Source organism: Antrostomus carolinensis, unplaced genomic scaffold, assembly GCF_000700745.2.
Source record: "Antrostomus carolinensis isolate BGI_N321 unplaced genomic scaffold, ASM70074v2 scaffold28309, whole genome shotgun sequence".
NCBI classification, from domain to species: domain Eukaryota; kingdom Metazoa; phylum Chordata; class Aves; order Caprimulgiformes; family Caprimulgidae; genus Antrostomus; species Antrostomus carolinensis.
Genome location: NW_010339667.1, coordinates 1 through 27,072, shown reverse-complemented (window position 1 = coordinate 27,072; position 27,072 = coordinate 1). Strand labels below are relative to the sequence as shown.

Here is a 27,072-nt window from a genome sequence, read left to right as displayed (position 1 = left end):
TAGGAGGCCAAGTGTTTCTGTACTGGAAGAGGACTGAGCGAGGAGACAAATGCAGTCCTAGTCGATACAAGCTCTTAACTTAAACATGTGTGAGACAATCTAATGAATTTAGACTTAGGCCCTTCTGTGGATTAAAGCAAGTAAAGTGTTAATTAAGATATCTCACAATATACTACAATGCTCTTGTAAGTGTAGCAAGTCCTGACAAACCATCAGCACCAGTATCTCCCCCAAACCCATCCCTGTGAAATACAAACACCAGCTTGATGCTATTTGCAGACCAGGTGCCTTCACTTGTGGACAGTCATTTCAGTTGCTCTCTTCTTGCTCTCTCCTGAGCAAGCACCTCTAGGACGATGGCAGCTGCCGGATGAGTTATCCTGTAAAAGCCCATGCTGGTGGCCTATCTCTTTTTAAATTTCCAGAGAGTGTAAATACCTCTTTTAACTCGCTTTCTTTGTATGGTTATTTTTCTAAAACTTCCTACAAGGGCAGAGGTGCCAGGTAGGTCAGAGCTCTCCTCGGGCAGGATGGGGTAGCACACGGCTGTCCCCTTCCCACCCGCATCCTTCTTTGGGATTTTCCCTGGCTGTTTGCCCTTGCAGGCAGGGGTGGGCAAAGTCTTACCTGGCCTTTTCTGCTCCGATTGGTTTGACAGTCCAGAGAGCCATGGGGAGGATGGGCTGTGATTTAGGGCTTCGTATTTCCTCTCCATCGCCACAGGGTGTCACTCGGTCCCTACCACCGCTGGCCCCTGTTTCTGTAGGGCGGCTGGTGGGGCTTCTGGAGGAGCTGCCTGCAGAAAGGCTTGTGAGTCAGGTCAGAGTTTCCTAATCTCAATTTTGTGAGTTGGGTCAGAGTTTCCTAGTCCCGACCTCTGTGTCTCCGGGTGAATCCACACCCTGCTGGTGTTTTCCCTGTGGTTTATGGAGACATGTAGGAAATGGACTGTGGTGTGATGAGTTTAAACATCTGGCATCCTATGTATCACAGCTGCCTGGGATTAGGATACTTCTCTCAGAAACCTATATAATCTCTTCACTTTTTGCCTTCAATAGAGAATAAATAGCTCTTTACTCACTGAATGTTGTACTGATGCTAGTGGCAAGCTCACACATCACCTTGCTTAAGGAAGATACAGATAGCTAACTACATCTTCCTGAATAAACAAACAGAAAATAATGAATGCTGATAAGATGGAAAAGAACTGTCTTAAAATGCTCATATGCATTCCATGTAGCTGTGGATATCCTAGAGCATATTGTCATCGAATGCAATGGACTGGCATGTAGTAATTCAGTGTAGTACAGTAGGCTCTCACAAACCCCACAGGATGTATGTGTAAAGCACAAGAACATCTAGATTATAAATTTACTGTAAAGAACTAGGTGAAGAAGTTTAAGTGAAGATTCTGAAAAGCACTTGCAAACTGCTCAGGAAAATAATTTCAAAAATAGTTCTAAAATTTCTTCTTACATAGTTATAAAGTGCCATGCAAACTGTTTTACAGAGAAGCAATGCTCTAGCTGACTGTTGTATGCCAGACTATGCGGAAATCCAAGGTGTTATATGTATCTGAGTCTGGGCTTCTTGAAGAGACGTGCAAATACAAAATGTGCTGTTCATTGGAAACACCGGGGATCATTGCACCAGAGGGTTTCCCTTCTCACCAGCTCTTTATGCCTTTTCTATTGGAAATGAGCTGGAACAGAGAATAAAATAGTCTTGCAAACAACTTACTTGTTCCTGTGAAATAAATCTGAAGTGGGTTATTTGTATAGGGTGGGGGAGTGGCACATTAGCCTGATGGACAAGGGATGGAATGGAAGTTCCAGCTTGGGGTTGTTCTCCCAAAGTTTGTCTGATTGGCAAAGGACAGTGTTGGAACAAGGTCGCACATCTCATTTATGCTTTATCAGCTACCTTTATACATTTAATACAGGGTGATTTGTGTCTCTGATAACAGGAGTCTTTTGGAACACAGTAGAATATTTAACCACTCAGTACTCTAATTAACACTTAGCAAAATATAGTGCCTGTAGTAATGTTTTTCTATGCTTATTAATTTGATTCATGCAGCACTCCTGTGAGGTTGGTTTGTCATGTCTTAAAAACACTGTTTTCTAAGGAGATATCAGTATTGCCATAACTGTACTAATAATACCCAGCAGATAATAAAGGCAACCCTTCATTCCCTGACAAGAATAACTTTCAAATCAATTATTTTAAAAATGAAAAAAAATACTATTTCCATTTTCCCATTCATGGTGTCTTCATTTATCTTTGAATGAAAAGTCTCACTAGTGCTAGGTTTTGAATCTGCTGAACTATATTCATGACATCTTGGCATTTTATCCTTTATATATACATATATCTATTGTGACACATATATAGAAACACAGAGTTGTTTTTATGCTCAAACACTCGTCACATATGCTTGCTCACACAGCTGCAGTATTTTTACATATTCCAGTTAAATTTGTTAGTGAGGAAGGGTGATTTGATGGCTAAGAAATAGAAGATGGCTGTTAGGTACCAGGTTTCTGTACCCAGACTTTGGGCAAGTTACTTAACCTGTATGTGCCTCAGTTTCCCCACATGTAAAATGGGGCTGTTAGTTATTACCTACCTCACAGGGGTATTGTGAGGTTAAATTAATTACTGTTTGTTCAGGATCTTCAGAGTGAAAGAATTTTGTGAGCATAAATTATTAATAGTTTCACTTTCTTTGTTTTAGTTGTAATTATCATTGTTATTAAAGGTAGTCTACTTAAACCAGCTGCAATTATGAATAAATGTAAAAAATGCATAATCTGGAAAAGGTAGATTAAAAAAAAAGTGATTTGATTTAAAAACTGGTATTGGAACATATTGCTACATAGGCTCATCGCAACATTGTCATTTTGCTAAGTTATGTGCTAGTATATTAAACTTACTTTTCTGCAGTGTTATTTGGTCAAGCACCTTGTAATAATAACGGATACAGTGACACTTATCAACACTGATACTGAACTATTCTGAAACCAACAAAACTGGTGCTGTATTGGTGTCATTAGCATCCTTTGGCCTTCTAAACTCTTAACGTATTTGCAATTTCAGTGCTCCAATTTCAGTACTGATTTGAAGCATTCTAACAGAGCCAGCAAGATTTACAGGTATTATCTTTGCTTCCCCTTTTGACATTGAATGTTTTATATGGCTGTGGAATGATCCATCCATAAAGTGCTCAGAAATGCTCAGAAAACATTTAAGGAGTGTCCACACATAGTGTAAATTAATTTCTCAAAAATAAAAGCAATATATACCAGTGTATGTTTTTATACATGGTAGGAGAGGATGGTAGAATTTTCTGTGAAGAAATAGAAGATACCAGCCTGAGGGAATATGATGTTATTATCTCCAATTCACATCCAATTTCTTTGAACTATATTCTTATTGAATTCTGTCCTTCTTGATGAGTTTTCTGCTTTCAGTGACCAGTGTAAAGAGGAATAAAGTGTTTATTCATATAAGGCAGATGATTTGTTAAATTACTATCCTCTGGCAGTAGTGGCAGAGATAAATGAGTGCTTTGCCGTTAGTAATTCCTAGTACAGAGCAGATTCCATCTGACATTCTGATGGTGGTTGGCTGTGTTTTAGGTCCAATGAGACATCCCTTTAGTGGGAATACTCTGCTACTGCATGCTGTCTCTTTAATAGAGGTCAGTAGAATAGAGCTGCAGTGCTTTCCATCCTCCTTACATGAATACACCCTCAAATAAATGTGGGGGAAGTTTATTATTTTTAAGAAATGAAATACATGCATTTGTTTGCAGTAACTTTTGGGTGATGAACCGGTGGTTCTGATATGCCTTGAATTTATACTGTTATTTCAAGTCGAATACTATGTTACTAAGTTGATGGATGACCATTTCAGTCATAGATATTTCCTGTTTCCTATAAAACAATGTTTTGTAATTTTTTATTAATGAGGCTTTTGAGGGAAAAAGAGAGACAAACATTTTTATTTCATTGCAGAATCCCTGACAGTTGGAGTTGTTATTGTATATTGATTGATACTGCTGTATTGTTTCCATCTTCATTTTTATTGCAGAATTTTAGATGAAAATAAGTGCATATTTCTCTGGAAATATTTGCTTCCTGCCAGAAAGAAATTTATAAGCATTTACCTTTTAAAATATTGATTTTGGAGATGCAAAATTTTATTGGGTCTTCTAAGTCCATCGAAAAGCTGCTTCCTGGCTCATTTTCTCTGTTCTAGTCCCAACTGCACATTGCTTCTACAACTTTCTTTATGAGATTGGCATGTAGCCTCATCTTACTGATCTGAGAAATTATTTCTAAAACTTCTATTATAATAGCATTTAATTGCCTAGAAGTAGTTTCTTAATGTTACTTCTGTATTTTCTTGTTCCTTATTTCCTCTCAGTATTTCAGTATTAGCCCTCTCAGTGCCATTTAAATGTGTTTATTATTGTCATGGATATCTATGTAATGTTTTTCACTTATTTTCAGACTCTAATCATCAAAGTGTCAAATTTTGAAATAACTCAGACCCGCACTTAACTTCTGTAATTAAAAGCCTGGCCCTGCAGTCTTTGGGAAGTGTCAAGCTGTACACGCTTAATTTTTTTTAATCTTCTTTCATAATTCAGCCCTTCTACCCAACTGATCACCTCAGCAGCTTTTCTTCCAACTCTTTTTGTAACCTCAAGCTGGAGGGAGTGTAAAAGTGTTTCTCAGTGTCTAGATGGACTAGAACAGCTCACTTCCCAAATCTGAATGGGAATGTCATGTGGACATGACAAGTTTTAATATTTCCTTTCTTTTCAATTATGTTGTGTAGAGCAAAGAGGATTATGTATACCATCAGGGAAATAAGGACCTGTCATTGGTGCTTGAATTCTAAAAAATGCATCCCTCTCAGAAATTCCCTGGTTTTTTTTTCTTTTTTTCCCCCCCTAAAATTGATACATACAGAAAGTTAGTTTCATGATGTTTAATATGTGAGATTTCATTTCTTTACGTCTTCAGCCCTGACCTTTTTCCTCCTGTTAAATGGAGTAGAAAATTACTTAAAATATGAATTATGGAGCCGTGTATGACCAAATTAAAGATTTGCATTGGGTTTTTTGGTTTGGTTTGGTGTTTTTGTAGGGGTTTTTTGTTTGTTTTTTTCTCCTTATGTGAGGCTTGTCAGAATGACTATTTTCAGCTACATTATATGCTGGCAGCTGGGATGATCTTCCAGCTGTATATAAAACAAGAAATACTGGAAGGCTTAGAAACATGTATTCTGAAGTGCAACGGTATAGCCATGTAGACACTGCTACGCTATGAATATGCTACACAAAACCAAATCCTTATCAAAAATCTGTTATGGTTTGTATTAAAATACATTTTTAGTAGCATCTCTAAAAATACTTGTTCTTAATTGCATATTCTTTGTCTCTCTCCTTCCAGACTGATTTTCTTTTAGCAGTGATGTTTACTAGCCCTAAAAAAAGTGGATTCTTTCCCTTACAAAAGTAATTCTGTTTAAAATTATTTCCTTGCAACACTTGAAAACATTACACAAACTCGAGCTTTATTGATTTGGCTTAATTTCTCAGTTTCTGTAGCATTTGCATTTTTACACTAATTTGTTGCAATACAGTGGACATAAAGCCTTGCTGGGCAGCAATGATACATGCAGCAGTACCTGGCGCTACTTAAAGAATATGCCTGTGTTGCACATATTTTTAATGGTATAAAGAGCGTATTAATCGCTAGGCGTTCCAAATAACTTTCTTAGCATGTCTTGTATTTCTATGTTATTTGTTGCTAATTTTAGCCAGCTTCTGATACATATATTCAGTTCTTAATGACAGTGCCTGCTTTTGCAGATCAAAGAGCAAGAATTGGCTTATTCTCTTTTTTTAAAAAAAGTATTAATTCACAGCATTTGCTTATTAATTAAAACAGTTTAAAAAGGAAATCTTTCCAAAATGGTGAAAGAGATGTTTTTTAATGAGAATGGCTCATATAGGAAAACAGCAGACTTGTATCCATTTGGGTTTTGAGACATTCTTGTTATGGATTATTAATAGGCAGGACTATGCAGAAGGAGAAGTGTACACCCCAAACATCAGTTACATGCACATAGGCATTTTACAAATGATAATGATAAAACTAGTCTAAAGGAGAATATTTTATTATACTACTTATATGTCCCAGATTCACAGAAGAGCATTTAAATGGTTAAGATTACAGAATTTCATCACAGACTTAGGAAGATGCCCAATTCACTGGCTCCATTTGCTTGTAAATACACTCGGCTCTTTGGGGTTAAACTTTTGAGATGCTGAACTCTTCAGAGAAGAGACCTGCATAGATTAATGCTTCCAACTTTTTGCTAAGTAATTGGTGACACTTTATAGAAAAAATTGTCTGAATTTCCATTCTCTTCTGTTTCTCCTCATTTCTTCCCCCTTCCTTTTTCGGTCCTTTTGTTCTTTTTCATTGTTGCTGCTGTTTGTTTCTCTGCCTCGTCTGCCTCCTCCTCCTGATGATAGTTTTCTACAGACTTTTTTTCCTTCCTGATTTTTCTTTTGCTTTATGTTCTATTTCTATCTGTGTTTTTATTTGGATATGCACCCTACTGTGTCCTGAGCAATAACAAGAAGAATCACAATCTTTTCCCCATCCCTGTTTCTCCTCTGAGCTCTTCTGTATTATCTAGGTTGATATACTCCCCCGTGCTTTGTGTGTCTGCAGTCCCATCCTTCCTGTTTCTTTCCCACTTTATGTTCTTTTAGTCCTTTCACTTTTAATTTTGACTCTCATTTTCTCTAAATCTTTCTTGAACTCTTCCTGTCTGCCTTTCCAGGACATCTCTCAGGTGCTTCTCCCAGAGAGCACGTACTTCTGGTCTGAGATGTGGAAGAGTGTTGTACTCCCTGGAAGAATAATAAACCTGTAACTAGCATTTTCCCTTCTCATCCATGTATATATTGACCTTATTATTTCCCTGTAGTGGAAAATATATGTTTAATTGGCAGACAGCTATACCCATTATCTCCCAAATGCCTCCTCCTGTCTCATTTTGGGGTTTGGCGATGAGACAGGGTATTTGCCTGAGTTTCCTGGAGCACAGCAAGGGCTGGCTTGCTTTGACACCCCTTTAAACTGGCAAGTACAGAATTGCAGCAAGATTGGGCAGAGACACCTCGCCAGACCATTGGGCTGCATTTGTATTTCAATATGGGCTGCTCAGGCTGAAGCTCGTACAGAGCCTTTTAGATAAATTGTTACAACCTGAAGCTGAAGAATAAATGAGGTAGAGAGGTCTGTTGCTAATAGAGGAGCAGAACCAGGGATCATTCCTCTCGGGAGCAGTTTGACTGTCAGGTTTGTGGGATGGGTCTATGTTCAGTCTTTCCTAGAGGCAGAGGCAAATGGCTCACTTTCAAATCCCATAAAATACAAGTTTAAGCAAAGTCACCAGATAGATTTGGCAGAAACTTCTTGTTGGAAGAGCTTGGAGAACTTGATGGGAATAAGATAACTGAAAAGCTCAGTGGTATCTTTGTAGGGTAGAGCCTGTGTTAGAGAGGGGGTGGATATGAAAGAGATGCAGGACGGAAGGGAGCACAAGACTAAACAGAGGACAAAGAAAAGCAGGGAGAAAGTCAGTGTTACCAGTGTGTTTGATTTTGCCACAAGTTGTTGATTTTGTTTTCCTTAAGCCTTGAAGCTTCCTTTAACTTGTAATGGCAATTATTTTCAGTTTTGTTGGTTGCATACAGAGACTTTAAACCATGAGTCTGAATTGATGTATCACAAGGAACATGCAAAACTATCAGTATTTCTACTTATAATTTAAGAGGGATCTGACTCACAGCAACATCCCACTTGAGGTACATGGAAAAGAGGTTGCTTCCCAGGAGCCAGGATGCATGTATGTGTGCTCTAGAGGTAGCTCCAATGTAGGTTTACTTCTGAGGTGACTGTAGGGCATTTGCTAATGGTGTTCCTCCTTAGTGCAGCACTGAGCTAGGAGGCAAGGGAGAATTATTTTATAAGGTCTGTGCCTTGGATTTATACTGCTTAAATGTAACTTGCCAGGATCTCTCTGTGAGCTGTGATTTTATAATGTTTAGAGAGGATGAATGGAATTGGTGTAGTATTCCTGAGGGTAAACACCAGCCACTGGAGTTTACTGAACATGTAACCAGAAATCTTCTATTTTAGGAACACAGAGTTCCTCCATTTCATATACACACCAAGCATTTGAGTACAGCTCCTTTTTTTATTTGTCACTGACAAGCTATGATTTATTTCCTCATGGGTGTAAGTCCTGGGTTGTGCTTGCTGCAGTGCAGAAGGCTTTAGAGGGAAAACATAATCAAGTGGAGAAGTATTCTTCAATTCTCTCCTCTTGATCCCAGTCTCTTCTGAGTTGCTTTTCTCTGACTGTGGTTCTGGGTTGATGTCAAAAGGGGTTTAAGTATTTTTTATCCTCTTCTGTGTGGCTGAGAAAACAAACAAACAAACAAACAAGAAAAAATGTGCAGAGGAATAGCAGATTGGAAGAGGTGGGGGAACTTGATCAGCTGGCAGGACACTTTGGGAAGCTTCCACTTCTGTGCTTTACTTACCACTTATTTTTACAAATATGTACAGCTACTGTGATTTACCTTTCCATTAACCATAGTAATGTTTCTCTGCAAAAGAGGAGGTGGTTCTAAAGAATCTCCCACCAGTGCACTGCAAGTGTGGTTTTAGGAGATGTCAACTATCACCCTTCCTCACCTAAATGAAAATATCATAGTATCATTTCTCTGTATTTATGAAGCTGAATATCAGTTCACACCAGATTAAGTATTGAAGGAAGATTTGGGAGAGATCAGGAGAGCTGTAATGGGAGAGTTTTCCTTTTAAAGAGTAAAGGATGAATACTGGCATATTTGCAGTGCATCTGTGGCTGTTTGAGCACATGTGGGTCCAAAAGCTTTCATTCCAGATTTGAACAGATAAATCACACAGATTTTGCTAATGTTACCCATATGAAAAAAAGAAAAATTGGCCATTAAACCAAACCCAAATAATTTTTTGGTTAATTAGAGCTACAGCTCTTGGTAAAGATAGGAAAGTCAATAAAATAAAAACTAGACATGACATACTTCTTGTCAAGATTCACAAAGCATTTCTCACTACCCTGTTGTTCATGTGGAGCATTATTTATTTGGCATTGCAGGGCCAAATTCTACCCTAATATATGACCATGGAGTTCCCCAGACTTTGTCAATTCAGCTTTGTGTTACAGCAGAAAGGAGCTCACCCATGGTGAATTTGAAAGGCAGCTGCAGGCTAAAATCAGTCATCATCTCACTGCATCTGTACTCACACAGGTGAGGGGCTGATTTTCACCTGTAATTTTTATTCCTGTGGTTAGCAAGAGGATATTTCAGATAGATGTGAGCTAATTACAACCAAGGTAGAACTTAGGTTTTGAACTACTTGCAACTGCTTTTCCAGATTATGGTGAGCAACTGCTTAACAATGTATTTCTAACTGGATTTCTGACAAAGGGGCCCTTCCAATCTGTGTACAAAGGGGCCCTTCAAATCTGTGTAAAGGCTCTTAGTGGTCATCAGTATGCTATAGTCCATACCTTTAACATACATGACTACGCAGACCTCTCCTTTTGCCTTTACACATTCTAGTATTTGTGAAAACAGTACATGCCTTTTCCTAAATTTGTTTCAGGAGACCTTGCAGGTTTCTTTGTATACAGTATCAAGGCTCAAGGGAAGAATGAAATTAATCCATAACTGGTACATTGTCATAAATGGGGAAAAGTGTTATTTGTATATTTTTGTAAATATGTAACATTTAATGGCAGTTTTGTAGTGACGTGCTGTTTTTGAGAAAAAGAAATCAAATATATGTTTGAATATGCTTAATGTAACACTTAACTGTGATTCAATTGCACAATTAATAGCTTAATCAAAAGTCTTGTGCAATATGTAGTGCACACACATAACCAAGTATCTGTTAGTAATCCACGACCAAGTTTTTGGCAACTTTTAACGATGGTGAGGAACTGTGCAGTACAGTTTACCACGATCTCTTTCAGCTTCCAAACATGTAGCAGGCAAACTACTGTATACGTACCTGTGTACTCCACTGCATCCAAAGGTATGCATTTGTCCTGGGAACCTGCACTACAGGTTTTTTTCTTTAATAAAATTTGATTCTAAACTATTGGTTCCTTTGTTTTTCTTGTGAAGTATTTAATGGGATTGTGGATGGAAAATTATTTAACCAGTCTCCAGAGTTTGTGTGGTTTTTTTACTTTGTCGATAATTAGCAGCAAACTACTCAACTTCAGCAGCACTGAACTCAAAGGCTGAAGCAAAGCTTCATCTTCCTCTGCTTTAGCCACTCCATTTCATTCTGCTACAGTGCAGCTCAACTCCAGTCCTATGGAAAAAGGGGAAAGTCCTTTGTGGAGTTGCTGCCGTGTAATTGGCATGAGGGTGACACTCTGTGGTGAGACTGAAGCCATGCAACTGCAGTTGAAAAATAAATGTTCTAAACTCCACTGAATCAAAGGATGGATATTTCTGTGTAGCTAAAGAATTAAAGAATTCATCAGGTTTTAACCTTCATCTTGCTGTAAGAAACAGCCATAAACAGAACAAAGCTATGTGTGTTCTTCTGCCTTTCCTGGGTCTTTATTCCAATCTCTTCAATTTTCACTGGCTTCTTCACAAGCTACTTTCTCCTTATTTATTCCTTTTTCTTCATTTACTGTGTTGTTTTTCCTTTATCTCACTCCCTTCCTAAAGAGACAGTTGCCTGTGCTGTATAGAAGCTGCATCCTCCTTGCAATATTGAGGGTTCTGCAAATCAAAACTTGTCCTTCAGCTAGCTCTATGCAAGAATTGGGCCCTGGCTCTCAAAATGCTCTGTTACATTTTCATTGGCTTCTTTACATACTAGGTGCTCCTTATTTATTCATTTTTCTTTATTAACTGTATTGTTTTTCTTTTATCTCATTGTCTTCCTGAAGAGTTGTCTGTGCTGCACAGAAGCTTCTCCTTGCAATATTGAGGAGGCTGCAAATCACAATCTGTTCTTAAGCGAGCTATGCAAGGATTGGGCCCTGGCTCTCAAAATGCTGTTACTGATGTTGGCAAGTGCTCTTTATCTTTGCGAAGGTCACTGAATTTCTAAAGTCAGAATGTGCTGTGCAGCCCTGTAATTTGGACATTCTTCCCTGTTTCAAAGCTTTGAGGTAAGCTGCTACTGGCTCAGCTCAGGTTTAGGGTTGGAATGCAGTTTCTGGTTTGCTGGTAGGCAGTTGCTGCTGGGCAGCTTGGTTCGGCATCTGGACTGTCCTGGGGAAAGCCTGATCATAGAATCATAGAATGGTTTGGTTGGAAAAGAGCTTTGAGATCATGAAGTCTGACTGTCCACTACTAAACCATATCTCTGAGCACCTTGTCTACCAATCTTTTAAATACGTCCAGGGATGGTGACTCAAGCGCTTCCCTAGGTAGCCTGTTCCAGTGCCTGAGAACCTTTTCAGTTAAAAAAAAAATTAATGCTGGTAAAAGAAAAACTTGACAGTTCTTTTCACTGCCTGATGCCCACAATAGGGAAGAGCAGAGATGTTGCTAAGCATTGTGCTTGTGAATGTGCTTAGTGAAGTCTTATTAAACCTTGTTTTGAGACAAAGCAGCAACATAAATTATTATCTAGCAATTTTTAATTAACCATAGAAATTTTATAGATTACAACAAAGTTTAAATGGGACGATAAATGGGTTATTTATTCATGGAGTGGGTATATTTTGAGGATTAGAAGGTGGGCAATTAGAAGGAAAAATTGCTAAAATCCAAGTTGAAACTTAATTTTCTCAGTCTGCCCTAGTTCAGCACTTTCTCATAGTCCCTGCTGAAAGACTTAGCAGCCAGAGGAACTCCGCGGTATCGGGCTATATGATCCTACCCTGTGGCACATCATGCTAAATGTGAGGCTGGGTTCAGAGAAGAAGCTTGAGGCTTTCCCTGCTTGTGTAACTCAGCTAGAAAACATTTTGACGGTTGTCATTTTAGGTTCTTTAATCCTATATTGTGGCTAGCTGAGACTTTAAACTGCAATTTATCACTAAAAAAAGAGCCTGTTGAACCTCAAGTGACTATGTTTCATTTTCCAAATTTAGTGCTCTGATATAAATAAAAGCAAAACCAAAAGAAACCCTTAAGTCTCTTATTTTTAGTGATGTTCCAGTAGCTCTTTCTGAAGAAAGCTCCCGAGTTGGAAGGGCAGGAGTGAGAACAGACACAGACCAGCTGTTCCCATAAATAAGACACCAAATGAAATTTGCTAATACTTAACCTGAAGGGCTACTTTACTTCAGAAACCCAATTTCCATGGAAAAAAAATAAGATAAACACATCACTTCTGTTTCCTTTGCTGTCCTCATCAAAGCCATATTAATTGCTACACTGTTTTGAAGCTTAACTGGATTCGACATCATCATAAATTATGTCTCTATAATAAAACTTCTGAGTCATAAACACCAGACACTATTTTTTCCTGTTTTCCATTAAGACACTGATTTCTTTTCCATTTTTTTCTTTTTGTGATTTATGCCTTGAAAGATGCTTTGCTTTCATATGAATCCAGCTGCGGTGGTGCAAATGTTACTGTACTCTGACCCTCACGGTTTTCAAAAGCTAAAGCAAAATGCTACAAATGCTGCTCAGTGTATTTTTAACGTGATAAAAGGTTCCATTCACATTGTTACACCACCACAACACAAGCTGACCTCCAAAAAAATCAGAAGCAGCAGTAAAACAAAAAGGGTTAAAAAAAGTAGTAATTACAAGGAATAATTCAGTGACAGCACTTATCAGTCTATTTAAAAATTAATAATGAAACCAGGAATTAAGATTTTCACTTAAGTTCAACTCAGGACTGTGTAGCTGTAATTCTACTGAGCTATAATTCTATAAAATCTAATAAGAAAATTATTTCCTTGTCATCAGGAGAGATTATTGAAGAGCAATATCCTTGATGTAATTTAATTCTTGCAGTTATCTAATATATTGTGAATGAATGACATTGGATTGTCTTGATCTTAAGACAGATGCTTGCTTTAAAAATCAAATTGAAAAGACTATGACACATTATTTTATAGGAGAGAATGCTTTTGTAACTGCTGGTGGGAAAAATTAAATTGTCTTTTATGAAATAAACAGCTTAATTTATCAGTAGCAATATGGCAGGAGAACGGAGAGGAGCACATGACGACACTTATCCAGTTTGCGCCTCCAACCTCCATCCACCATGGAGCTTTGGAGCTGGTAGTTCTGCCTAATAATAGTCTTAATTATTTTCTGACATTAATTTCCTTTATTGTTTATGGACCTGTGTAAGCTTTCAACACCCATAAAATTCTGTAGCAACAAGTTCCATAGCTGAATTGGGCAGTGAGTGTAAGTACCTCTGTGTAGTTGTTTTGAATCTGGCCTATTAATTTTGATACCCTCTAAATTTGTACTGTTAGTGACAAGGACAATTTCAATCCCATGTCACAATCTGCTGCTGATTTTTATAACCTTTTATTTCCCCTCCTCAAGATTTTTTTCACACTTGAAAAGCCCTTATCTTTGTTTTCCTTTTGAATTTAATTGTAAAATCAGTATTATTTTTCTGTGTATGGGGAGGTTTCTGTACTTTTGGATCACTTACTTTCTTGCTCTTGTACCGTCATCCATATGAGTTTGTTTATTTATTTATGATATTCAGTGCCCAGATTTTGGATAATGTTCTGTAAGTCCTAAAGCAGATGGTGGAGTATCAGAGATGGTAGGTGTGTGTTTGTCTTCTCTTACCACTTATTTGTGCAAGTTCGTGTGCATAGCAGTTGTTTTAGTGTTCTTTTATCACTGGGGGCATTTGGTGCTCTGGATGACAAGTATTATTACAGCTCAGGATGCTGTGTTGCTGACAGCGTATGCTGTGATGTTACCTGTGTCTTGGTCAGGAAGGGTCTAGGGCTATTTACTGCATTTTAAACCACAGCGTATTTGCTAGGGGATGTTTTTTGATTTTTTTTTTTTTTTTTTTTTTTTTTTTAATTATTGTTACTATGCAATACATGGATATTTTCTTGCACCTATTAAAACTCCAAGGTCACCTTTGGGTATAGTCAGAGCTATTTCAGCGCTCATAATTGTCTAGATGTGGTACATCTAGATCGTACCCCAGATGATTCTTTCTACAATTATCTACATTGAACTTCTTCTGCCACTTTAATCACTGGTGAAGTTGTGAAAGGTATTTCTGGAAATCCTTGTAGTTGGCTTACTATCCTGAATAAATTAGTAACAGCAAATTTTTAATCTCATTTTTTTTTACCAATTATTTCAATTACTCTGTTATGCACAAAGCTCAGACGCCCGGCCCTGTGGGATCCCAAGGCCACTGAAATAGAGAATGTATGCTCTAGTTTTTGTTTGCTTACCAACCAGTGGTTTATCCTATTGTGTCTTTTCCTTTTCTCCAGTAGCTACTTAAACCTCTTTAGTGACAGCCCTTGTCCAAAATCTAAGCAGAGTATGTTCTTTTCCTGGATGCTCATTAACAGACCTCAGCATTTCATGAGCAATGACACACCATACAAAACCTGTGTTGTCCCTACCCAAGCACACTGATTTCTCACTCTTCCCTAATTTTTCACTTTATTATACCATCAGTTGGACCAGTATATCTGTAAGAGTCTCTGTTTCCTGATTTTTTCCCCTCTCCATTGAAAAAAACTGTGTCACATTTGGCATTGTTCATTCTCTAGCAAGGAGCCCTTCTTTATAAAGCCCTGTACTTAAGGAGTGTACTTATGCACACATTAAAAAAACATACAAAATAAGAACTTAACGTTAAAGCACTGCAATGCTTGCAGTGTGGGTGCCCACCTGCAAGAATAAACCACAGTGGAGTAAGTTAGGTATTGGTGGGGTCTTTCATATTGAATGCCTTTCATATTGATGCAACTGGATAGACCAAACACTACATGTAGCTTATAGAAAACCACTAAGATCCTCTATAAGGCTTTTTTAGGCCATGAGCCTGAGTACCTTAAGGTACTAATTTTCTAATTTTTGCATGTATACTATTTTACTATAATAATAGTAGATATTATATAGTATATGTTATATAGTACAACTATTCTAAATACATCTTTTTATACAACTTGTCCTATATATATCTTTTCTACAGACATTCTTTCTTTCTCTAGAGAAATACTAAGAATTTGCTTTGCTTTTGAAGGCCTTTTAATTGCCAAAAGGCAGTGAAGGGTTATAAGCCTTGATTAAGCAGGCAAAACACTGTGTCTACTTGAAAGCGAATTATTAATTATACCACCATGATGTATTTTACATATGCTGACCACCTTTTTCTCCTGAGGTCAAGGAGGCTGAAAGGAAACCAATTAGACTACTTGATAATACTGCTTCACTGGGTTTGGTAAAATTAAATGTATCTTCTATTTAAGCATGACATTTGGTAATAATTTTAGTGTAATGGGAGCAAGAGCTAAATCTAGGAAAAGCAACAAGGAGTAATTATAGCTCATCAGTTCACAATCTCATCTGTCAGTCATGTATAAGGAATTGCTATATTCCTAGCTAAGTATCCTGATAATTAGCGCAGTTTGATTTTGATCCACTTTAATTTCTTAGGGGTAATTTTTAGTGTTTTACATTTTTACATTATTTGTTAATGGGGTTGACAGCTAAGCAAACTGATGCAGTAACACTAGGTAAGTGGTAACTTCTGCTATAAGCTCTGAATATATTGAACTTACATTTTCCATGTACGTTCAACACGCTATTGAGTTGCCAGGCTATCCCTTAGCTAGACTGCATTCCAGTTGCAGAAGGTCATCACACAGTGGTGACAGAACTGAAACCAAAAAAATACTAATTGTAACCTGTCCAAGCACTTTTCAACCGACTGGCATGGGAGACTGGTTCTTAGTTGAGGAGAACTATTGCAGGTGTCCTGCTAAGGTGGCACCTATTTATTATACTGACAAATACCAAGAAACAACAATGCAAATACTTCTTTTTTGACAGGTAACTTTATTAATAATTAAATGATCTTGGATCTGTCGCACCTACCAGGTGCCAGTCTTTTTTTCCACACTCTGCAAGACTTTCTGAAGAATAAACTAGAAAGGCATAAAGTTAGTTGAAGCTACTAAGACACACATTTGTAGCTGGGTCTATTTCGGACTTTTTTTTTTTTTTTTTAAACAGAAGTTTCCACGAATGTGTGTCAAAAAAACCTTAAATACATTGAGAAATACAGTAGAAAGACTATATTTACAGTCAATTATAATGGGCACTGCCAACATATCCAATAACAAAAATAAAACAAAAACTTTTTTCATGTTTCTTTCATGCTTTTTTTAACAGAGATTTTTAAATATGATTTTGTTTTTTAAAAAATACAATAAGGAAATAATTACATTCTTAGTAAGAGAACATTATCTTACAACACACAGCCTGGGCCAATTAGTTTGTAAGTGTCTTTAACAAAAATTTATACTAAATTAAGTATTCTCCATTTGAAAATCAAATTGCCACAATCATCTCTTTAAAAAAAAAGCACTTTTGATCCCCAAAGTTATGATTTTTTTTTTTTTTTAATAAAAAGCATCACCCATTTAAAAAAAAACAATTAAAAAAGCACCTGGTACAGTAACAGGAGTTTGTTGAGGAAGCACAAGTGTAACACTTTCTTAAAAGACATAGAAATGCAATGGTTTAAAATACAAGAGTTTTGCTTTAAAGCAGAAGTCATGCTGCTCTATTGCTGATTTGCCTGGTGATCTTGAAACCTAAACATGGTGAAAATCCAGGCTCTGTCGCTTTTTATAAAAAAATTGTCCAGCAATAGTACTATTTGACAAAACGGAGTATATTTCACAGCACCGAATGTGGTCTATGGAGAGGTTATTTTCTGAGGTTTTTTTTGTTTTCCTCCTCTCAAAACCTTGGCCATTGTATAGAACAGACATGTCACTAATGCAAAGTGCGATGGTACCAATGTACTTACACGTTAGAGACACACAATTACAGTATGTGCTGGGTTGGGGGCGAAGGGGCGGGGATGGCTATATGGAGCCTTTGCTGGTGAAAGGGTGAAAGATGCTTAATTTTGCCAGCAGCCCCTGCTGCAGGTGCTAGAGGTGCTGGCATCTGGCATCTATGGCAGAGCAGAAGGCTGTGGCACTGGGGCTTGGCTTGCGTGCATGGCCCCAGCACCATGTGGTTTCTGTTTGCTTGGACAGAAATTTGCACGCTTCTGTCTCAGGCATGGATCAAAACCTGTCCTTGCCAAGGATTATTATTTTTTTTTCCATGGGATGTAGGGCGTGGAAGATACAATGCCAATATTGGGTAAACAAGACAACTGATTTGGCTTTTCGCTACTCTGCATTACTTGATGTGGGACCACTTCTTAATGGCAACTGTTACATCATTGCAAACATTGACTAGTAGCCTAATTTGCATCATAAATATGTACAGATATAAATTAAATATTTATTGAAATATACAAATAAATAACTTAATTTGAAATAAAAAGCCTAAATGAACTTACTTTTGCTTCAAATTTGTTTCTGCTAATGTTTATGGGAACTTGATACTGTTTCATCCACAGTCATACAGCGTAGAATGTGCCCTCCACTTACAGAGTTAGTAACTAAGCAGGTGATCTAAAAGAATATTAAAAATTCCTGTTTTCAGTGAAAACCACACTGATATTTGCTTCCCTAATGTAGCTGCATTTTTTCCTGCGGCACTTTGTACAAAGCATAGTCCCAAGAAGAAAAGAGCCTTTTCTTATGTTGGGCCCCATTGCTACTCTGCTGAGGTCAGTGGGATCCCTGGCACTAACTGCATTTGGGAACAGGATGCAGCCCTGTGTCCTGGCAGCTGTCAGGTCTTTCTGATAGCTCTAGACCTTCAAATCCCACCAGCTCCTGTGAGAAGTCCTCTGGCATCCAGCTCAGCTGGGAATTCCAGTGTTCCCTTCAGGAGTTACACACACCTATTCCTAAAGGTAAGAGAAAAACTATAGGCTGTGCTATGGCTGGATGTGATCCTTGATAACCGCTGTCTTTCCAGCTTCTGTGGTTTTAATTGCAAGTCTCAACTAATGATTCAAGAATCCACCTGTAACATCTGTGATTATCTCAAAATATGATTAGTATTTTAATTTTTTTAAAGTGTTTTTCTAGTCTTCACAGTTGGAGAGCAAAAAACCCTTGAGAATGTGATTGAAGGCTCTCCAAAGGCTTAAAAAAAAAAACCACAGGGAAAAAATTAAAATAACCCAACTCATTATACATTTTTTTCCCTCCTCTCTCTCTCCTCATTTTAAAAGCCAGTCTTGAGATTTTGAAGGACTTTAGTTGGCAATTTGCTGCATGTAAGTTCTCAGGAGTGACATGGATGGAGACAAAGAAGAACAGATTTCTATAACTTTACAAACAAATGCAAGACACTGTTTCCTAGTAAACAAACAGAAATGGACTCCTGTCTGAGAAAATCCCCAATTCTTTGAAAAATTAGTTATAAAAAGAGCCTGGAAATTATCATCTTTTCAGTCCATCTTCCTCAAAAATAATAGTTGAGGTCTGAAAAGGTGAAGGAAACTAAGTACAGCAGTGTTCTATAACTCAAGTTTAACAATACTATATTATAAAAAACAAAACAAGACTGACTGCATAAGCTATTCTGGGTCACCATGATCTGTTGAGGATTAATTTCAATTATGTTTTCTTTTTCAAAAAGTATAGAAAAGAAGTAGTATCTAAAAATACCTGTTTGCCTTTCAAAAAAATCAGGAACAAATGACCTTTGAAAACGACTGGTGCTTCAGAATAGTAATAGAGAGAATGTACTAAAATGCTTTTCTTTTTTTTTTTTTTTTAAATATGGCAGCTTTTTATCTCCCAATGACAAAAGCATCTGTCTAAGAAGTATCCAAAAAATGTTTCACAGCTGAGTTACGTCATCCCACAGTCTTGCACCAGCATAGAGGACAGTGGCACCAAAGAGCTCCTGCCTTCCCAGCCAAGCAAGCCATGCTATTTCTGCGAATACATTTCTTCAGTTTTCTTTTGCAATGTGAACAGCTAACAGCAAAGTGACTGCTGATGAGGAAGACTTTGCTCAGCCACCTCTGTGGCAAAGTCAGTTTTAACCTGTAAAAGTACTTCTTATCGTAATGATTTCACATCATTCTTAACACACCAGTCTTCAGTGGTGTTCAGGCCACCTGATGCAACAGAACTAACATTGCTGGTCTATGCTGTTACAGTGAAGTAAACTTTCAACTGTGACTTTATGCTCCTTTTTACATACTATGGTTGGTTAGTTTTTTTTTTAGTTTTCATTTTCTTTACCAATGAAGCTGAAAATAAAGAGTTACAGCTAATAAAAAGGGGCACACGTAGTTACACAGCAATACAGTAGAGGGAATACAGGCAAATTAACGCCAAGCTACCATTAACTTAACAGAATTACAAAACCTCTCATGTCATATCACTTGATACCACCTTCCAGATGAGTCTTTTGCAGCCCATGTCTTGGTCCGTAATAGGTAAGGCCTTGATGGAACGTGAGTGGTTTTGCTATAATTATGTTCCATTTTTCATCTCCCATTCCTGTAAGGAGGCAGGGGGAAGATACAGAAAATGTTAGAGAAATCAGGATATTTCACTGATGTCATCAGATCTACTAAGCCAAAGCCAGCTGAGGTCAGTAACACATTAGCTTTGCTGGATCCAGTCTCCTGCCCACAAATTAGTTAGGGAATGCTAACATGTATGTCCTGATAGCGTCTGTGTGCAGCTTCCACCCCTCTGCAACTATATATGGCAACTTTTTCTCTAGCACAGTGCAAATAAGCCATATTTGTTTCCTGCAAAGGGTACTTACAGAGCAAATTTGCACACCACAGTTGGTCTAAAGCACTCAGCTGGAGCTGAATAGAGAGAGACTGACGTAGTATGTAGGGCTTTCTAACTTACTTGCCTGAGACAGCAGGAAGCATTTCGTATCTTTCATAGCTGACACCAAGTGATTGCTTTACTACTCTTCATTTTTATTATAAAACTCATGGCAGACACATTTCTATGGCTAAAAAAGGGCAGCTTACTGAAGTAAAGAGACTTCCAAGCAAGGTAAAGAAAAAAAAGTTAGTTTACATTTCATTTGTTTCCCACATACACAGTTCAAGTTGAGCTATGGCTCGGTAAGTTAAAGAAATCACTTTGCCTTTCTGTGCCTCAGTTTCCCCACCTGTTAGCTGAGGACAATGAGACCTACCATCCACAGCAAGCACATAATCTAGAATGCTTTCAGCCATATGCTGCTTATGCCACATAAGTGAAAACTGTGAGATTGGGATAGCTAAACACCCTGTTCAATCAAACTTGTGGCTATTGAGTGATACCTACAGTATTTCCTAACAATATATAGCAGCAGAAGAGCTGAAGAGGGATAGGCTCAGCCTAGGACACCCATACTGTACCTACTCCCTGAATCACACCCTCACAGCAATCAGGAAATGATGAAGATAGGAAGGAGTTGGCCTCTTGCTGAAGTAATCCCCATGGAGCGACCGCCCAGCTGCTCCTCGCCAGGCACGGGGGTTTGTGGATTCATCTCCCACCCACCTACTCCGCAGAGATACTCTGCAGGCAGCCCACTGACTTGGCTCCCAACCTGAATTCCTGCATTTAACACTCATTCCACAACATTTAAGAGTTCTGACTGAAACCTGTTACTTATCTGCTGCTGAAAGCAGTAATAGCATTAGTTTGGCTGAACAGCTGCATGACCATGACACCTCTTCAACCATTGTAAAGCAACAGTAAAGGTCACAGTTGGTGGCTGCCTTAGAAAAAATCTTGAGTTTAAAGCAAGTGGGCAATATTTTTTTTGTTTGGTTTGTTTTTTTTTCAATCTTGTGGGTTGTTTTTTTTTTTATTATTCATTTAAATGGTTCTTTTATTAAAATACAATTTATTGTAAACATTTAGTTTTCCACTTCAAATTATGGTAAACCTAAACTTAAAACACAGTATTGGTAAAAACTAAATTACTTTAAAATGGATATTAAATGTACATTCTCTATGTATCTGCTGCCAAAGCTCTAAAGGAAGTCGTTGGCTAAGGAACTGGGGAGAGAATTTTTCTAAGTGTTAAACAAGCCTTGAAAGCAGTAGCTTCTTTTGTAGGTGCAGAATGAACTTTTTCTTTGTTTCCATTTCTCCAGCAGGTTCACACCAATGAAAGAATGTTTAAGTCAACACTAACAGCCTGAGTGGGAGCTGGGAAACTGGCTCCAGTTTTCTTCTCCAGTCCCTGAGCATCAGCAAAATATAAGTTGCTGACATTCACCAGTCCACCAGTTTTGAAAAAAGATCAGAAATATGCATTGCAGTTTCCTTGCTACACATAACAATTTGGTTTTAGAAATTAATTTCAAATGTGAAATATTTAAATAATTGTTTTTCTTGAGTGGTGAGGATATTTGGAGTATTTTACTTCTCTAGGAATGCTAATGCAGAATACTGTTTTCCATGTTTTAATACATTCTCCATTTCCAGCCAAGCAGAGATTAACAAAATTGCAATTAAAATTCCTTCTGACTTCCTAAAAATATGTATTTTTACTTTCTAAAAAAATTAAAAACATATGTTACAAACAGAAAAGTTAAAAAATCCAAGTATATGTATACATATATGTGCGTATGTACAGTGTATGTCCTAAACAGTCAATCCCCAAATTGCTCCTAGATTTAACACTAGATGGGTCTTCCTGCTTCTCTCTACATTTCCCTCTCATATCAATGCATCTGAGAGGAGAGGGATTTCGGTGAAGCAGCTTTCAAACCTGCTGTCTCAGGTGCCTGTCCCCCCATCCCAGGCATTGTTGGGCCACACAGCTCTCCCAGAGCCGGCTGCAAAGCACACATGGGCTCATTAGCACAATGGTGACATGAGGGTGGCTGCAAAGCCAAGGCTGGCTGGTGACAGACTCAGCATCCTTCGTGCAAGGAAAGAGCAAGGAGGGAGGCATTCAGTGCATTCAAATACATACCGGTGGGGGAAAAAAAATAAGCTGACATTTTGAACACTTATGCAAATCCCTCATAACACTGGGAGATTTGCCAGTTGCTGAAGATGCAAGTGCTAGCACGGATGTGAAATCTGTTTCTCTCCCACACACTGCACTGACATCCATGCACAGAGAGCCAAGTAAGTTCTTTTCTGGGATACTCACATGTGACGCCCTTTCTTTAGCCACATCTATAAGGCCTGGCTCACGCATAATTGCAAAAGGCCAAAAGAGATGAGAGCCAGATCCCCCCCTCACACACATACAGTTCACTTCCCCGAAAGCGGGTGTGCTGCAGATGCATACCTGATGGCAGACTCTGGCTGCAGCTCCTTGCGAACCGGCTGAGCACAGCTTGGGTTGCACTATCTAATTCAGCAAAATTTCACTCTTAATATTTAGTGCATGAGGTTTTAGGAAAAAGCTGTTGAAGCTGAATTGGATACTTTAAGTTGTTTTTCCCAGGATGGGAAATATGCTTAGTGGCTCCATATCCTTTCTGATCAGTCTAATCTTATATCCAAGATTCCTCTACTAAAGAGCTTGACCAACCTATTCTGCCATCCAAAGCACAGCCATATCAAACAACACAGCAGGGTTTTTCCTGTATGGTATATACCGAGCATAAAAAATGTACTACAGCTGGAAGGTATTGTTTACACTAAAAATGTTTAGGTTTTTATAGTACCCTGGTTTCTCCAGCTGTAAAGATTAAATGGCTGGCTTCAGTGTGCCTGTCCAGCGTGTAGCACAGATCCCTTTCATAAGGACTGTGCTCTGCCTGAGTAATGTTGTGCTGACATGCAAATCTAAGACAAAGTGTCTAGTTAGACAGGATATCTTTATGAGACAAATTAGGGTGTAATTGGAATACACAGATAAGATTTAGAGCATATGAATCCATCTTCAGGTTTGAAACACACGTAGCAAACTTCAAAGTTAAATAGAACTATTACACTAAGTTTAATTATTCTTAGTTGAATTTAACTGAATTAGGCTAACTGGCAGAAAAAGCAGTTGATGTCCATGGAAAGGATGGAGGAAAAGGTGACAGAAGAAGGGTGAGAAGGCTCTAACATTAAGTACAGTATGAGAAATAATTCATGGCCTGGGCAATGTAGAGAGGTTAAAGAGGCCATGGGGAGGAAATGGAAGGATTAGAGAGATAGAAGGATTTGGGGCTGTTCAGCATGGAAAAGAGAAGGCTCCGGGGAGATCTTATAGCAGCCTTCCAATAACTGAAGAGAGCCTACAAGAAAGCTGGGGAAGGACTCTTCATAAGGGCAGTTAATGACGAAACAAGGGGAAATGGCTTTAAGCTGAAAGAGGGGAGGTTTAGATTAGATATTAGGAAGAAGTTCTTCACTGTGAGGGTGGTCAGACACTGGAACAGGTTGCCCAAGGAAGTTGTGGATGCCCCCTCCCTGTAAGTGTTTAAGGCCAGGCTGGATGAGGCTTTGAGCAACCTGGTCTAGTGGAAGGTGTCCCTGCTGATGGCAGAGGGGTTGGAATTGGATGATCTTTAAGGTCCTTTCCAACCCAAACCGTTCTATGATTCTATGATTCTATGATTAGGATGTGCCAAAAAGCCAAATCATTTGCTGAGATTATGATTTTTCAGTATCTACTAAACTTAGGTGCTGGGCTTATGCTCAGTCATTGTAAATGTATGAAAGCAATGAAAACAACATAACAAAAGTTACTTAAAAGAAAATCCCTATACAGAACACTTAATTGTTTTGAAAAAATAAATGCACTGCATGAAAGACAAATGTCTATGATTATTATTGTTTATAACTACAATTAGCAGTGAACTACTTAATCAACAAAAGCTTGGGCCAATGTTATTACTGTCACCTTCAGTTACATGCTGCCCACATGCTTATGTTGCTAGCAAATTTAGCCTGAAAGAATGGTCATAAAAATCTCACTTAAACTAAAGCACAAAATTTAGAAAACTCTAACAAAGGACTGCAATCTTCAGCCTGGTACTTGTGAAACAAAATTAAATTAACTCAATTTAAATGTACATTAAGTGCAGACACTTGCACAACACATTTTCAATTATTAAAATGTAGAACTATGATTTTCTTGCACCAGCTGGTAAAGATCAGACCTGATCTGGTGTTGTTTCAGAACAGTTACTATAACAGTGCATATAGTGTATACTGTGACAGGTAATTATAACCACTTCTCTGCTACACAGATTAGTGTAACTTTATGAATTTTGGATGGCCTGTCTCCACCACTAACCACTTACCTTGCAAATTCAATCTATAAAGGAACAGAGAAAAATAGTGATTGAGAAAGTCACATCTGTCTCCCAAACTACTTACCAATTCTTCTGCAATTGGTTCCTCAAAATCAGCAGTATTTATGTATTAATAAAGATAATTTAGAAATGGCACATTCTCTTCTTAAAGCTACATTTTACCCACTGAAGCAGCAGTAACCAACTTTTCCCTCTCTCCTTCTCTGGCTCTGTCTTGTCACAAGCAAGTAAGATTTTTTTTAGAAGTAAGAAAAAGGACAGACAAAGAAAATTAGACATAAGTTGCCTCACCTTTGCTTTTCGAAGGACATGACCTCGACATGGAGAATTATTTGACGAGGGAGGTCGCTTCAGAGCTGCTGCACTGTTCACAGGTATTGAGCATTCGGTATCACTGGTATCACAACTGGAGATCGGAGAGTTTTCCAATGTTCGATGCTTGAAAATTGGAGACTAATAAAGAGTGAAAACCTTACACTGAGTTTCCTCCAAATAGTCACATGAGCAATATTTTCTATCCAGACTAAGAAGTGCAGATTATATTTTTTTTAAAAAGAAAACATATTCATAATAATGATAGATAAATGAAAAGGAGGTTAGAACAAAGGAAAAAAAAAGTGTGTGTTCTGTGGTGAAAATTCAAGTTTGTTTTCTGGGATTAAACAACACTGGGTCATCTGGAGGAACTGACACATCCCTCTCTGATCCTTCTGATAGCTGCTTTTGATACAGATCCGTAGCACAAGCCAGGACTACCATACTCCATCATGAAAGCATGAGGTGCAGCCTTTGTAAAGGGTGACAGTTACTGGTAGGGGACCGAGACAAGTAGGTGTCAGTCACTGTATGCTGATTTTGGTGCATTTAAATCTTCCTGAGATGGAGCAATGTCTCAGTTTGTGCACTTTCACAATTATTGAGGACAATAAGGTGTCAGCTTTTGCACATTATCCTAACACATACTGCTTGTGATTTCCATGTCTATCCGCTCCCCACTGCTGTATAAAGTACACCAGGTGTAGGTAAAGAATGCAAATAATGCAGAAAGGCATCTACTTCTGCTCTTATTTCCTGGGCTTAATAAACCTTTTGAAAACACTCAGTTCCCACTCATTTTACTGGAGCTGAGAAGGCAGAGGGCTTCCAGCCTCAGGTACTGGGATTTGTGTGTTTGATGGCTTTGCATACCTGGGGGCTTGATGTTCCTGACTTGGGCTCAATAGCCAAGCCCAGTGTGATGCCACCAGCCAAGGCTTTCTTAAGACTCTCCTTCACCTCAGTCAGTTCTAGCTCCAGGTTTACACGCTCAGCCTCCTTCTGCTTACATTCCTCTTCCAACTTCTTTAACTTGTCTTCAAGAATCACTTGGGTCTTCCTGCCTGTCATCCACAGCAATGTCATTATTTCAGTAAGAAACTTAAACTGATACTTAAAGAAATTATTTTCTTTTCAAAAAAAGTAAGGAACAACATCTCTAAAAATCAGCAACATCACAAAAAAGTTACATACTTTGCAAAAACCACTTTTTTCATGTAACAAGTTTAGCAACAGAAATCAAATGCTTTCTTTCAAGTGCCTTCCCTAGGATTCTAGTCTAGTTTCAAATCAGTATCATCTCTTTTGTTACTCTTCCATAACATGAAAATATAATTAGCCAGTCACAATAAAATTATTCCCATGTTCTGCTTGTCTGAAGTCTCCATCAGTGTCATTTCATAGGTAAGGGGGTGTGTGTATATACATACACCTATATATAAAAAATATATTTTATGTCTATATAGAAAGCAAATATAGACATTACAGAATATTGTTTAACATCAAAACCAAACATCAACTAGTGGCACATCTTCAGCATAGAATACAAAGCTATTTGGATCATTAAGCCTACCCAGGGCAGAATTCAGCACAAAAAAGCACCTCATACCAGCATTGACTTCAATGGCAGCACGTAGATCTTTTCTTTCTTTTCGGAGCTGAGCCAGCCTGTTCCGGAGCGTTTCTTTCCTCTTCAGCAGCTCCTCCTCTTTGCTTTGTAACTTCTTTGCATCTGCTTCTACACGATTCTTGCCATATTTGTACTGCTCCGCATCTGTATGAATTGGATTGAGGTTATTTACAGTTAAATTAACAGTAAAACTCTGACTATTCCCTGAGACTGAACATCATGTGAAGCATTTCATGGTTTGAGAAAGTGGTTTACTACCCCTCTTCTACTGATGTTTTTCTCAAGGTCCGTGATTCCCGCCGAGTTCTGAAGCACAGCTTTGGAAATGATATAGGCTAAACAGTTTGTTCTCTACATTTAGATGGGGAAGATAAGAAATACCAGGCACCTTTTAGTACACTGGTTTTGAAAAATTGCCTTGCCTTTCTGGGTGGTTCAGAAGAAGGAAAGGAGGCTCCTCTTTATCACCCCTGATTTTTAATCGGAGAGAGTCAGAGGAAAAGCTACCTGTTTGCCCTTTTTGCCTGGTTTCCATTCCTACTACAAGTACTTAAAGCCCATGTCTTTTCTCACCTGACAAAGACGTTCCCACTTTTTGATAAATGAGAGCTATATCTTTCTTTTTTAAATTACAGAATCACAGAATCACAGAAT

The 27,072-nt window shown here is 38.1% G+C and overlaps 1 long non-coding RNA gene across 1 annotated transcript; it reads right to left on the bottom strand.

Annotated features, from left to right (window-relative positions):
• Nucleotides 1–19,239: 19,239 nt before the first annotated feature.
• LOC104531142 (uncharacterized) lies at nt 19,240–26,562 on the bottom strand. The gene is made up of 4 exons (XR_728073.1): nt 26,398–26,562; nt 25,662–25,852; nt 24,765–24,926; nt 19,240–19,740 (listed from the first exon to the last, which is right to left on the bottom strand). It is a non-coding gene; the product is annotated as an uncharacterized LOC104531142 (long non-coding RNA).
• Nucleotides 26,563–27,072: the final 510 nt, after the last annotated feature.